Source organism: Mycteria americana, chromosome 23 (genome assembly GCF_035582795.1).
Source record: "Mycteria americana isolate JAX WOST 10 ecotype Jacksonville Zoo and Gardens chromosome 23, USCA_MyAme_1.0, whole genome shotgun sequence".
Lineage (NCBI taxonomy): Eukaryota > Metazoa > Chordata > Aves > Ciconiiformes > Ciconiidae > Mycteria > Mycteria americana.
This window is the reverse complement of record NC_134387.1, coordinates 4,017,837-4,032,286: the sequence shown is the minus strand read 5'-3', so window position 1 is coordinate 4,032,286 and position 14,450 is coordinate 4,017,837. Positions and strand designations below refer to the sequence as shown.

At 43.8% G+C, this 14,450-nt stretch overlaps 1 pseudogene; it reads right to left on the bottom strand.

The window, feature by feature from the left end:
• Nucleotides 1–10,200: 10,200 nt before the first annotated feature.
• On the bottom strand, nt 10,201–14,249 carry LOC142420077 (uncharacterized; annotated as a pseudogene).
• Between the last annotated feature and the right edge of the window lie 201 nt (nt 14,250–14,450).

Here is a 14,450-nt window from a genome sequence, read left to right as displayed (position 1 = left end):
TGCCTGCTGTCCCCAAAGCCTGGCAGAGCCTGCGCTGAAAAATGAGAATAACAGACATTCATTAAAACTTGATTCAGAGACAAGTTCATGCGCTGAGCTTGTCTTTTGCAAGTTTCCTTGTTGAAAGCCGTGGGAAAACACATGCTTAAAAGGCTTCTTGAATCAAGGTCTAAACCACAGATCTCTTCAGTTTCTTATACGGTCTCTTTTGCATCAGGCTACGAACAGCGGAGGTATCTTATTGCTTTGTCCTGTTCAAAAAAACTTTCTGACTTCTTTGAAGGCGCTCAGAGGCACTGTCCATTAGCACACGTTCTGTAGAAAGTCTGCAGGTTGCCTATGTGTTATCTTGCTGGATCCGCACATATCTGATAAACTTACCGGAAACTTGAATTATAATTATGTAAAACCTCCAGTTATAATTATCTGAAACATACCTTTTGAATTACTGTAATAAAGACTAAGTATTATCGCTCTGCCCTTTAGGGTTAAGTGTGCTCAGACTATCAATCTGTTTTACTGATCACAGACTCTAACTTGATCAAGCGTCTGTATTTGCAGTAGCATAAATCTGCCAGCGGTTATGTTCAGGTCTCCACCTACAAGGGGAGTTAATAGCCTTTTATGTTAGACATCCTCAAGGATACGGCGATAATGGGGTTCGAGAGAGCCGTTGAGGATCTGCGGAATAAAATGGATGTGAACTGGCTGGCTTTATGTCGACAAATTTCTCTTCATTCTTTTACCCGCCGTTGATAGATCGGCGTGAAAAAGGTACATAACCTCCTCAAATCTCTGGAATGAAAAGCAGCTCCCCCAGCCCGGCCCCTGCACCTTAATGTTGGTTAGCTAACTCCTTCACTGAGGTTTGTCACGGTTGTGAAAAACAAGGTGGGGGTTTAAATCCCTCTTTTTCTTTCTTCCCTTCTCCTCCCGCATCTTCACTGGCCCATTAATTCCCTTGCCATTCCAGAAAGTTACTTTCATAGGCTTTGCCGACAAGAATACGAATGTCACCTCACACATGGGCTGGTCGCAGTTCTGCTACTAAGACCGGGTTACTTTTACAAATGTTTCGTTATCAATTTGAAGGAGAATTGCTGGCAGCGCGAGCAACCGAGGCAGCTCAAATTAATTTGTCTGTTTAAATGTAACTACAACAACCACAGAAATGCTAAGAGATCATTTAAAAAACCAAACCGAACCTGAAGAGAGGAATGAATGAATGCGGTTGATGGAGCCCGGGTACGTGTCTGCCATCTGCTGACAGTGCTTCTAAGAGTTACTGCCAGCACCCTGGCGTGCAGTGCGGTGGCTTCCAACATCTTCTGAAGTTTGGGCTTTGGCGTTGGCCGCTGGCAGAGCGTGGTCTCAATGCAGGAAGGACGCGTGGATGTACAGACTGTTTCGTATAGGATATATTCTTTTCCAGAGGGAGTTTCCCACTAAACTTGTGTTATAGGCGCAGATGATACAAACTTCTCTCGTGCTAGTTATGTTTGTTTGAATTGCAGAAGCGGAAACAGCTAGAGATGTTGTACTTGTGTTACGGGGTGGGCTGGCATATTTAACAAGGCTACTCATGAGAAAGCAAGTTGCTTTTTTAAAATTTTAAGTCAAAAGTCAAATACTAGGCTCGCTGGAGTGGAGGCAAGCCAGGAAAATCACCGTTCCTGTTAACAGATGCTTTCTTTGAATGATCCAGGCATCTGTGAATGTTGAGTGTGCTGCTAATTCAGGGCACTGGCTTTTATTTTTATTTTAGCTGTTTATGGAGAAACAAAATCTATACGCTGTCGATATATGAGCTGAAGGTAACAAAAATCCAGAGGCAGAACTCCTGTTGTTTGCCAAGGCACATGCATATTTGACATCCTTGTTGTCTGAAGGTTTAATCTTGAGAAAGAAACTTGGTCCAATCAATTCTTAAAATCTCTATGAGGCAAAAAAAATTGCAATGGAAAATACATTTTCCTGTCCGCAGTGTTTGGTTCAGCATAATTAACATGAATAATGCAAGACAATTTTCTTGATAGTTATTATATTAGAGAGCTTAGCTGACTCATAACTGCCCCTATGACATAGCCAGAATGCAAATTACTTGGATAGAAATAGCACAGAGCCGGTTTGATTAAAATGTGATACATATTTTGAATTAAAAATATTCAAGGTCTTACAAAATGACCTTAATGTCATTTCCTCCCCTCCCCCCAAGCCACCAAGGAACTTTGCATAATCGTTTTGAGACAGCTTTTTTCTTCTCCCTCTGTGAATTGACAGAACGTGCCATTCATGGAAACACAGGGTGTCTTATTTTATTCCTTTGCTGAGCAAAACTACAGTAGAATAATGATGTAGCATTTTGTCATTGTGCTCTTTGAGAACCTGGCTTCTTTATTGTAATTACAAAGATAATGCATCGCAGGCACAAAGCTACAAGAAACCGTAAGACTGCAATCCTCGTTCAGAACCAGCCCTATCTCCGTGTCTTTCTCCCTGCAGTCCCTCAAATCTGTGGTGAGTCACTCCCAGGTTCCTGCAAATGGCTGCAATGAGACACAGAATGAAACGTTTGTCGAACTTCTTTCAAAGATTTGGTGTGCTCTTAACTTTGGCTGAAGAGTCTGTAAACTTTGGGCACTTGGGTCTATTGGGAATCGCTCTGAAAAGCCTCTCCTAGGGGTGTTTTGCTTGTGCAGCCACCAAACATTTCATGTAACGGACAGTGAGCTTGGGAAAGAGTAGTGCACTGGATGGAAGAGACAGTTGATAATTAGAGAGGAGCAGTTATTACACAGACTTGCCCAAAAATATGCGATTTCAAAGTCAGCTTTCGCTTGGCATCTCTCTCCAAAAATAAAATGGAATGGTGTAATGAGATTCTGTGTTACCCACTATAGCACGTTTGATCTGGAAGTCAGACACGTTTACAGGTAAAAGGATTATTTTGCCTGTTAACTGGCAGCCCTGCAAATTCCCCTTTACGGCTCTGAGCGAAGCAGCTGGTTTTGCGTGGATTTGTATGAGCAGAGTTTACATAGGGTACAACCTGCACGTGGCTGACACCTGAGGCTGTTTAGTGCTTCTATGGCATAAGTAACAATTTGTATGGATTTAGGGCATAAAGCTGTCTAAACCTCGATGCCCTTTCTGTTTTCAACCAAGCTGGACCCAGGTTCACTCAGATTTCAAAACTGGTTTGAAGGACTCGAGGTCCAACCTTAGTGGACCTCCTAGCAAATCTCTTTAGGGATTATTTGTTTGAAAACACATCAGACTAGACAACTTACTCCTTAAATCTGGTTTATGCAGCCAGAGCCCGTGCCCCATTTCCAGCATGGTTTAGCTCCTGCTCCCACACTCTCTTCCTCTGCTGTATGAGATTGTTTTGATGCAGTATGGGGAACAGATATGTGATAAAAGCTCTTTTACCAAGACTTTCCGTTTTATGGCCCAGAGACTTATTTTTTGTCTTCCTATCCCCTGCCATTCATTCATTACACACGCTTTTCCTTTGACCTTTTTTGTTGTTGTTGTTTCTCCATTTTTTGATACCTGGAGATGGGTGTGATAAGGACTTAATTATCACTAATCCACATTTATCTGCAGGGATGCTGCCTCACTCCTCTATTAATCTGTGCACCAGAGTCTGTCTATTATTCTTCCAGCTACCACTGTTTGGTATCTCTCTTGTACGGCTTTCTGAGAAAATTGGCTGAAAATTAACATCAGTATTTCTTATAATGTTTTTCAGGCGAAGGATTAAAATGGGGAAAACTTACAACTCTGGGCTGAATAAAAAAATAAAGGGAGGAGGGGGAGGCCTGGCTTTGACGTAGGTGATGCAACATGACCCTTGCTGAATAAAGAGGCAGAGTTCCCCCAAGGTCACTCAAGGAGTTGTCGGCACAGCTGGGACTGAGGTGGCCCTCGTGCCCTGGAACTGCTTCCCCTTGGGATGGTGCCACGTGATGAGCCCTGGTGCCTTCGGTGCAGCTACCGTCTGAGAGCTGCTGACTCAAGTTAAGTCCCTTTGGTTGTCGCTGCCGCTGTGCTGCTTGCAGTGAACTCCTCGTTTAGTTTTCTCGTGGTTATAATATGTAACTCCATCTGAATTTCATTATGTGTTGGAATTAATGTCTTCATTTACGTGCCTCTGCTGTTGTTCTTTGTGCCTCTGGCACATAGATTTGTTTTCAGTACCAGCAGACACAGTAATTGAGCTGTTCCCTGACTTTACTACCACGATTTGTAAAGGTCTTGAGTCTCTCTCCTAGGGAACGAACAGCTTCTAAAGACCCTGCTTTTTCATAGACTCATAGAATGCTTTGGATTGGAAGGGACCTCTACAGGTCAGCTAGCCCAACCCCCCTGCAAGAGCAGGGACATCTTTAACTCGATCAGGTTGCTCAGAGCCCCGGCCAACCTGACCTTGGTTGGATTTTGACCTTGGTTGCTTTTTCCTCCTGTAACCTCACTCACCGTTATATTTGGTATTGGAAATTACAATCGGTAGCACCGAGGGAGTAGGTCACCAGTTTGCCTGAAGGTGGCATGATCCCCTTTTATACTGCCCTGCTCGGCAGTGGGAAGCGTGGCCTTCACTCGTGTCAAATTGTTGAATAATTTGTCAATCTTGTTACCATTTTTTTTAAATTAAATTGGTTTAAGACATCTGAGGAAGTAGGAAGGACCATTTGTTTCTGGCTTTAGCTTGGGTTACTTTGATCGAGAGTTCAGGTCCATATTATAGCTTCTGCTTTCTGTATGACTGAAAGCCCTGGACTTGCCTCCGTTTCATGTATTGTGTTTGGTTGCAGACCCTCAAGACGTGAGGAAGCAGATGTTAGCCCAACTCATGATTCTTCTATTTTTAAAATCCATAGTACACTTTTTCCAAGTCAAGGTTCCCCAAAGCAGTCTTCAGACCACATAAGGGACTTCCCAGCTGTTTCAAGTCATCACACACATAATTATTTGTTCTACTCGTGTTCTTTATCTGTTTTCTTGTGTGACAGTTGATTTGCAATTGCGGTTATTCGCATAGTTGGAAGAAAATCTGTTTGGGAGGCCTCACCCTCCCAACAGCAACGATGCCCAGTTATCCCCATACTAGCCTATACTTTTCAGTTACTATCCTGCTGATTTTATAGAACATGGTCTGTGTTTTACCTAAATGTGTTCCAGCTTAATACGAGTCTTAGGTTTACCGGTGATTCAAAGCACCAGAATAAATTCTTTCCCTATGGCTCGCTGCAGCCACAAGCGACGCCAGCTAAATTTGTCATGACGTTTGCTAATGGCCGGGTTGATCTTCCCACCCATCCCCGCTGCCTCTTACTCGTGTCTAAAGCGAAGGGTGTTAGATTCTGGCTCCTCGGTGTTGTACAGCTGAGGGGTCCATCCTTGCCAGAGCTGCTCCTGACTGGAGGATGTGCCAAACGCTCTGCAAGCTCAGACGAAATATTTTTGGCTTGTATAATGAACCCAGAATTTAGTGACGCTGCTTAGTTTCCCAGTTACCAATTGATTGGATGGAGTCTAAAACATTGACTGTTTATGTATGCAAGAGCTGCATCTTGAGCTAAATCTACTAAACAAATTACACTAAACAGATAGTGAAAGCCAGAATTTCACGTGTCATAAAACTGTATTTTTTTCCCCGTGGTTTTGTATGAGGAGATATTTTTTTCCTATAATGAATGTTCATTAAAAAATTTTAGCTCCAGGATTCATAGTGGGTGATTTACTGTAATTGTAAAGATTTCTCATGTAACATTAACAAATACAAGAGTATAATTGGGGACATGAGGAAGCATTAGCAGAGCAGCATGCTGAGCTAGGGCTGGTACACATTGTACCGTCGGCCAACCGGTCCTGAAATTAAGAATACTCGTTACGCAGCCTGACCTGTTCTGGAGCAATGCTGCTGAGAGTTGCTTTGACTGAATTTTTAGTGCTGCTGAAAGGTCTCTGATTGATGGCTGTGAATAATAATAATAATAATATACTTAACACTTTCCACTCGCAGAACTCGGGGCACTTTTAGGCTTGTCTGCTTCACGGATGGGAGAATTATGACTGATTTTCTGCAAAGTCATGAAAATGCGGTTCATGGCTCCTTCGTCACCTGTGGTTGTCTGAGTCCCATGCCTCTTCCGAGAGCGAGCCTATTGCTGCTGTAGGATGCTAATCCCCCCGTAGGTTTAATTTTTCTGCTCTGGTTCCGTTGCAGCCCAGAACGTGGGAAGAGGTCCCCTCTGTCCCGATCAGCAGTGATTCGATTGACCCATAGTCTGCCCCATGAGTCTTTTGCAAGCTGAAGTCTGAGAGAACATAGTTTAAGAAATTAAACCCCTAGGCCAATTTAGACCTTGGTTAATTGTCTATCAAGAGAAAGTGTTGAAACTGTCTTCTGCCTCTCGCAGGGCGGTGAACAGACTTGGCGCAAGTGCCACTTTTTTCGTTGTGCAAGGCCGTTTCCTTAGAGATGCATATTTTAATTGCGACCGTGCTTAATCTGGGGCTTTTCTACACGCCTCTGCTGTGCTAGGCCAGATCTGTACGGCAGAGGAGAGCTCGCGTTCCGTTTGCCGAGCAGTGGAATACAGCAGAGCCTGACCTTCCTTTCGCCTGAGCTCGCACACCCAGAGGGCACGGGATGGTGCCGTGCAGAGAGATTTTTCTTGGGGCTGAAAGCAATGTAGCATCGCAGGTTATTAGCTGCAGTGAAACGCTGTGCTGACATAGCTTTGCAATTTGTTTCTGGATCTAAAGTGAGAGAGACAATAGTAATCTGTCTCTTTGCTCATGTATCCTGCTATATCTCCAAAGGTGTTTGATTTTCTTTCTTAATTTTATTGGATTCTTTTTTTCCAAGACGGTAAAATTGTTTTAGGAGTTGTCATCCACTTGCAGAAGGGCAGATAAGTTCAAATTAAAATAAATAACTCTGCAGAAAGCAGTGTTACAGCTTGAAATATGAGGGTTTTTTCTTCAGCACTTTTCAGTACCTGGGAAATAGCTGTACGCTTCTTCGTGTCCTCCTTAGCAGAATGGGAATGTCTCCCTGCCCTGTCTGGAGCATCCTCGTAGAACAGAATTCCCCTGCCAACAAAATTTGTGTTTGGTTGGGTTTTTTTATGGAGCAGCCAATTGAAAATTGTCTTTTTCTACTGGCAGCTGCAGGTTTTGCGTTTCTCTCTTGCTCCAGATACCATGTGCGACACTAATAGTAACAGGTTTTCCTTTGTCATCAGACTTCCATGATTGAAAGCAAAACAGGCTTTTGTTCTTCAGAGATGCCACTATTTCTGAAGATCAGATTGAGAGAAAAGGGGCGGAAATACCCCTTGCAACAAAAGTATTAAGGAGTTCAATTTATTAAGTTAACCAAAATACCGCTGAAGGAAACTTGATCGCAGTCTCTCCCCCCAGGGAGAAGTTATGTGATTATAAAGGGCTGCTTATTCTGAGAGAGAATGAAAGGGCAGGTTCTGATAGCTGGAAGTGGTCTAGGGAAAAAGCCCATCTCGTGCCAGAAATCAGGTGCAAGCTCTTACAAGTGAGTGAGTGTTTGGAGAAATTGCTACAGCTGGGGTTTACCCATCACTTGAAAGATGCAGCAGAAACCCATGCCTGGGCCGTAGCCAACTTGTCTCATATTTGGCAAACAAATTCATGGGATGACCAGAGCAGGAGGAACCAAGAGATCTATGTGCTGTTGCTGGCTCTGTCACTACCCTGCTAAGTGACCGCCTGCCTTCACTTCGCTCCTGCCTCAGTTTCCCCATTCTAAGTTGACAGGAGAGGTACTTGCCTCCCTTTGGAAGAGCGTTCTGTTCTGTTGGTGTGAAGCGCCACGTGCAAGACCGTAGTTGCTGTCGTGTCTAGGACCGTTGGCTTGCGCGCGTGCTTTCGAGCCGTGTTTTTGACAGTTTAACAGCGGAGTTCTGCTACCGCGTTTCCTCCTGGACTCATCAGGGCTGCCTCATGAACACGAATCTCGAACTCTCGCCACTGCCGAGTTTCACTACGTGCATTGCCACCGTGACCCGCTTTCCTTTCTTAGACAAAAGCTGCCCACAAAGCAGTGTCATTTTCATTCTCCTCTCCACCCCCACGTATTCTCCTTCCGAAACGCTTTATTCCTCTCCGTGAGTTCTTGTGTGTGATTGTTGCCGTAAGTTTCCGATCTGCTCAAAAAAACTTTAAAAAGCCTTCGATTGAGATTTCAGAAGAATGAAAGTCGTAATGAGAAAAAAGAAACCATAAAGCAAAAGTTAATGGACACAGACATGTGACCACAGACGCATCTACTCTGCAGGGGCCTGCTTGCCGGTGGCATTTGCCCATGCTGGCCCCAGCCTGCTGGCGGTGTCTGCCAGGCCGTTGCCAGCAATGTCTGCCCATGGCAGCACCAGCTTGCCAGCATTGTCAGCCCATGCCGGCGCCAGCTTGCCTGGTCCTTCTTTGGTCTCTCTGGCACATTCAGGACCCCTCTAATGGTGCCATGATGCCTATCGATGCCTTCGAGGTTGCCCTTAGCACACTTTTAGGTTTGTAGTGGACCTTGTACCCCTCAGAGGACTTCCTGAGTCCGTATCTGTGACCCAGCCCAGTCGTTCTGTCCTCTCGTCCCTCTAGCTGTGCCTCTATTCGTTCCCTGGCCCTCTGATGACATGTTTACTTGGTTCAGATCCCCTCTGGATTTAATCGTCGTGTCCCCAATCCTTTTTCTGTCTCTCTGGCTCCCTCAGGACATTTTTTTTCTCCCAGTCACGATGCCTCCCGAGACCTTCCTTGTGCTCCACATCCATCTTGTAGCACTTTGAGTTGTAGAGCACTCATTTGTTCCTCTACACTATCTAGGATTCTTGTGTTCAGTCCCTGGCCACCCGTGTCCATCTGTACTCCGTTCAGATGATCACCTGAGTTCCTCCTTGTTGTCCCAAGCCTTCTTTTGTCCGTCAGCACCCCTCTCCTCACAGTCACAATGCCTCCTGAGACCTTCCTCGTTCTCCACAGCACCTTGTAGCACATTATCTCCCTTCCCATCTTCCTTGTTCCCTCAGAGCCTCCCGTCTTTCTTTGCTACACAGCGCTCCTTTATCTTTCTCTCTGCCATCGAGGGTGTCTCTGTTTGGTTCCTCTCTCACTCAGTCATCTCTAGTTTGCCCAGATGCCCTCCTGAGACTCCAAGGCCATCGCTGGGTCTCCAAGCCTTTTTTCTTACCCCGCCCCCTCCTAATTCCTCTACTCTCTATAACGATGTCATCTGAGTCTCTTCTTGTACTCCACAATGCTCTCATAGCACTTTGGTTCCCTTTTGATTTTTTTCTTTTTTTCTTTTGTGCACTTCAGAGTGCTCTTATCTTCCTCTTTGCCATTTAGGATGCCTTCATTCAGCCCCTGGCCTCCTGATGACATCTGTACTTGGTTGAAATCCCCTTCGGAGTTCCTCATTGTTATCTCTTGAGGCTTCTTTGGTCTCTCGCCCCCCCTCGGGACTCCTCTGCTCCCTTGTCCAAGCTCTTCTGAGACATCCCCTATGCCCCAGAGCCCTGTTTTAGGTTGGCAGGGCACTTTGCACCCCTCTTTTCCCCTCAGAACCCTTCCTGAGTCTGCATCTGTTACCCTGGTCAGTCTATGACCAGGAGAGCTCAAAGGTGGCTCACTTAGGCTGTCGTATTTATAGATAAAGTGCTTGGCTCATAGTCAAATTACATGTGATAGGAAAGAGATGCATGAGGCTCCTTGTATCCACAACTTTCTTTGTTCCTTGATAAACGAGTCTTGGAAAAGCCACCCGCTATTCACGTGTCAGGCGTATGATCGGTGTTCCAAGCTCGTATGCATCGATGCTCACTGTGCCACTCAGCTTCTCTGTGGGCTCTCAGAGAAGAGACGGAACCAGAGGAGTTCTTGGCCCGGCCATGGCCCAGGCCTTTACCTCCTTTGGAGCCTGTACCAAACTGTTGCTAGTTTGGTGAAGAGGTTGAGCGCATCCGTCACACTCCACCCCGTGACTACAGTCAATCCACTTTATCGACTCAGAGTGGCAGCCTCTGTCATAAATACATGGTGTATTGCAGATCAGTGGTAAGAGTCCAATTATTTGATAAGTTGTTTAGTTTAAGTGTCCTAATTAATGTTAGTTATATACCATTTTACATACCGAATCAATTGATTGTATGTGTTTTACATGCTGGAGTCATGCTTGATTTGCTTTACATGCTTGATTTGTTTCATTTTTTGCCAAACTTTGATATACAGAATGATTATAAGCAATAAACATAATAAGGTTAAAACTAACAAAACTACAATAGGATGCAGCATCAAACTCAAAATTCCAGTTGCTGTTGGGGACCATCCAAAAAGAGTTTCCCACCAGTGATGTTCTCCATCTTTTCACTCTTTCTAGGACACGGTGTATGTCTTCGCATCATGGACAGTAATCAGGGTTCTTTGTCCATTGTTTCAAATTCGTTTTAGCAATTGATTCAGGTCGTCATGTTGCAACACTTTTCTTACCAATGTGAGATTCATTCCAATAGGGGTAGGCAAGAAACCTTGATGCAATGTATGGTTAGATTGTAGCAGTTGGTGGGTTGTGACGGGAGCAGAATAGTTAAAGTTGCATCCCATAATTTTGGTAAAATTCCAAATACAAATATTTGAGTGACTGTGTATATCTACAGTGGTATTGTCTTTAAATCTAGAATCACAAAGGGTCCTCATACAAACACATCCCTTTCCGACGTATACGAGTACAGTTTCAGGGGTTTCGTTAGGATGTATTTCAAAACGACAAACATGTTGTTCTGTGCCAAGACAAATGTCTTGGGCCTTAATGGTATGCCTTTCACAAGTAAATCCCTTTCACAAGTAAATCCCTGTTGTTCCCATACAACGCACGCATCAACATCAATAGTTTGCCATTTGTTCCCGTTCTGCTGGGCCCGTACTCTGTGCTCATGGATAGAGGACAGTTCCATTGTGATCTAATCCCCGTGCAATCATTGGGTACGTGGGGTATACCGAAGCATTGCGTACTGTTAGAACAAAAGCTGTGGCTTTACTGTCAGTAGGGTCATAGGTAAAATTGACTACGTGCCACCGGGATTGGAATTTCTTTTCAAATTCATTTGTGTTATCCCAGATTACTTTTCGAATTTCAGTGGGTAAGGTGCCTTCTTCACCTTCTCTTACAATCACTGCCAAAGTAGATTGTACCCACAAATGAGCTTGAATACAACTAAGAGCGAGACAGACATTAATTTGGGCTGCACCTAGTGCGTCCACAATTAGTTGGTGGTCTTTTTCATTAATTTTTTCCCATTGAGGTAATATATCAGATAAGAGCCATTGGTTAGTTCCCAGTGCCCACAGAGAAGATTGCAATGGACGTTCTAATTTGTGTAAACTACTTGTTGCTGAGCTTATTTTGTTTGCTAAAACTTCAGTGTCCATGTTGTTTAATATTCCTAATCCTGTTCCTAAAATACCAGTCACCTCTCTTCTGGATCGTTTGAGAGGTGAGGGCTCATTCATGCAACCACGCTAACAATCCTGCATAGGACACGCTTAGGAATGGTGAGCAAGTAGGTTTAATTGCAGAGAGATTGATCTACGTTGATAGTGCCACTCGTCTGAGGGACCATGATGGATTAAACAGCACTCGTTGCTGGCCTGTATGTTTGGCATAGGGTCCAATTTTAGAAATTTGTGGGGATAGGGTTTTCTTACCCTTTACAATCAGGGCAGATGTGGTTGTACTAGGCTCAGTAATGTCTATTTTAAATTTAAAGGATAAGGTGGGTCATCTCATGTTGTTGTGATCCCAGAGGCAAACTACGAAGAGAGGTAGTACTAAGGTAAAATTGTACCACAGAGATGCAAAGTTTTGTATCTTTTGCTATTGGGGTTGATGTAATGTGGTACACAGCGATTTGAGATGCCTTCTCATAGGTGGATCCATTGATTATCCGGCATCCTACTTTTATTTCCTGGCTGGTCACTCCCTGGAGTCAGAGAAGTCGGTCAAACCCCTTAGGATCCTTGCTCCATTTGTTTTCTAAATATACTTCAGTTCCATGCATTACTACAATTAAGAGGGCCAAGTCTTTATTAGCATTTAGTCCCATACTTCTGGTATACTCCTTAGTAAAACTAGGGGAGTATTCAGAGTAGGCACTGACATCGCTGTGATAGGCTGAGTGATTCTGAGAGCTGTTGTTCCTAGTATTACATTGCGTCCCTTCGGAGCGTTCCATCTGCATCATATTTTATCATCATGACGTCCCTTCAGTGTGTCACGTATTGAGCAATGACTTGTGTTACAGCATTTTCTATGTGGTGTGTAAGAGTTATTGTGAATAATCATAACATACATATATCCCTCATCAACAGGTGGTTGTGCTTTACAAGTCACGGTTATATTGCCGTCTGGTAGTAACAAGACGGGTAGCTTATCTGTGACACAATTGTGGCTGATTTCTTGATTGACAATTAAGTTGAGTCAGGTGGGTATAATACTTGGTGGGAAAGCAAGTATTATTGAAATCTTCAACAGCAGTAGGACGATGTAACTTATTTTCATCTTGGAGGAGACCGTGGATGCTCCACATCCATCTTGTAGCAATTTGAGCTGTAGAGCACTCATTCGTTCCTCTACGCTATCTAGGATTCCTGTGTTCAGTCCCTGGCCACCCGAGACTATCTGTACTGGAGGACAGGTTGTACTAAGGTAAAATGGTACCAACAGTTCAGCCTTTGAGGCGCAAAGTTTCGTATCTTTTGCTATTGGGGTTGATGTAATGTGGTACACAGCGATTTGAGATGCCTTCTCAGAGGTGGATCCATTGATTATCCAGCATCCTACTTTTATTTCCTGGCCGGTCACTCCCCGGAGTCGGGGAGAAGTCGGTCAAACCCCTTAGGATCCTTGCTCCATTCCTTGCTCCAGGCAAATGCCATAGGGGCTGCAAGGCACTTAAACAATACTTGACTGTTATCAGTGTAAATACCTATATGAGCCTGTTAGCCCAGCAGTGTCTGAGTCCTGCAGAAGCAGCGTGCCTGGCGCTTCTGGAAAAAGATGATGAAAAACGTATTGTTTCAGTATATGTGACTAGCATTAGACTTTTATAAATGCTATAGGAAGACTTCTCTTACCTTGGCTTATTCCTTAGATATTGCAGCGATGAATATTTATGGATAGGTTAGCTGCCTTCATGAGAAGGATCCCCATGGAAATTGCTACTCTAGGTTTCCTCCGGACTGTTATATTCTTTCCCAAGTGATCCAAAGGGAATTCTTCTTGTGAAGACGTAATAAAATTGGGTGAATGCAAATAGGAAAAAAAGGCATTTATTGAAGCAGAATGGAAAATAAGAGGTCTGGAAAACTGAGCTGCCGCTGAAAGCGATTGAGTCAAATGCCTGCAGATGCAGGCACAATAGATTATGGAAATTAGTCAGAATAAATAGGCCTGGATGGCCTTAGCAGCGCTGTTGTGTCAACGGGTCTCATTGAATATGCTCAGAAGCATGTAACTGTTTGTTTCTCTGCCACATACATTTTTCCACAAGATGAGGAATGAGCTGGAAAATTTTACCTGAATTAATTTGTAGTTTCCCCTAGACTCTTGGTGTCCTGTGGAAACAGAGCATTGGTAAAGCAGGTCACATCACACTGCTGTTCTGCTTTAAATGGGTCCTCCATGGTGAGTCGTTTCTGTTTGTAATCTGTGTCTTACTGATGATTTGCCATTGGACTATGGTAAAAAAAGTTTAAAACAAACAAACCCAAATGGCAGAAATCCGTCACTTGTAGAGATGCCATCAAGGGTTGGATGTCCAAAATTTGATTAAGGAAATGAAACCCTAGAATGGAGCAAATCCTACACTATTTTTGACCTTCTTCATGTTTGCCATCGCTTTGTACTCACTTTGTATTCATATTTCATGATTATGAACTTCTTTAGAAATGTTTGTTAATATTTTCAACTGTTTGCTTTGGCAGAAAAGTTAGGCTTAACATGGGAGAGGAAAAAAAGACTCTTCAGACTGAAAACAAACACTTTAAACTTCCTCCTCTGACTCCTACAGCTGCACTGTAGTTCAGTTACTTGTTGGATCTCTTCTCCTCTGATGGCCCAGTTCTCTGGCGAAGCACTGCAACTGGTGATGCATCACACTGACCTTTTTGCTGAGCTGCTGTGGTGTAATGCTGTTAGATTTTGCCATAGTAAATCAAGAGAGATTTAATTTGGAAATTTAATTTAGACGTGCCTTAGGGAATGTAAGTCCGGAGACACTGCAGTGATGCTTTTGAATGTGTGTGTAGACATATGTACCTTTCAGCTTGCCAGGCTGATTCCCCCCCCAGTGAAAATTTGAATTCTTCTGCCAAAAGTAGACTCTCTTTTTCTTGGGAATAGAAACCCA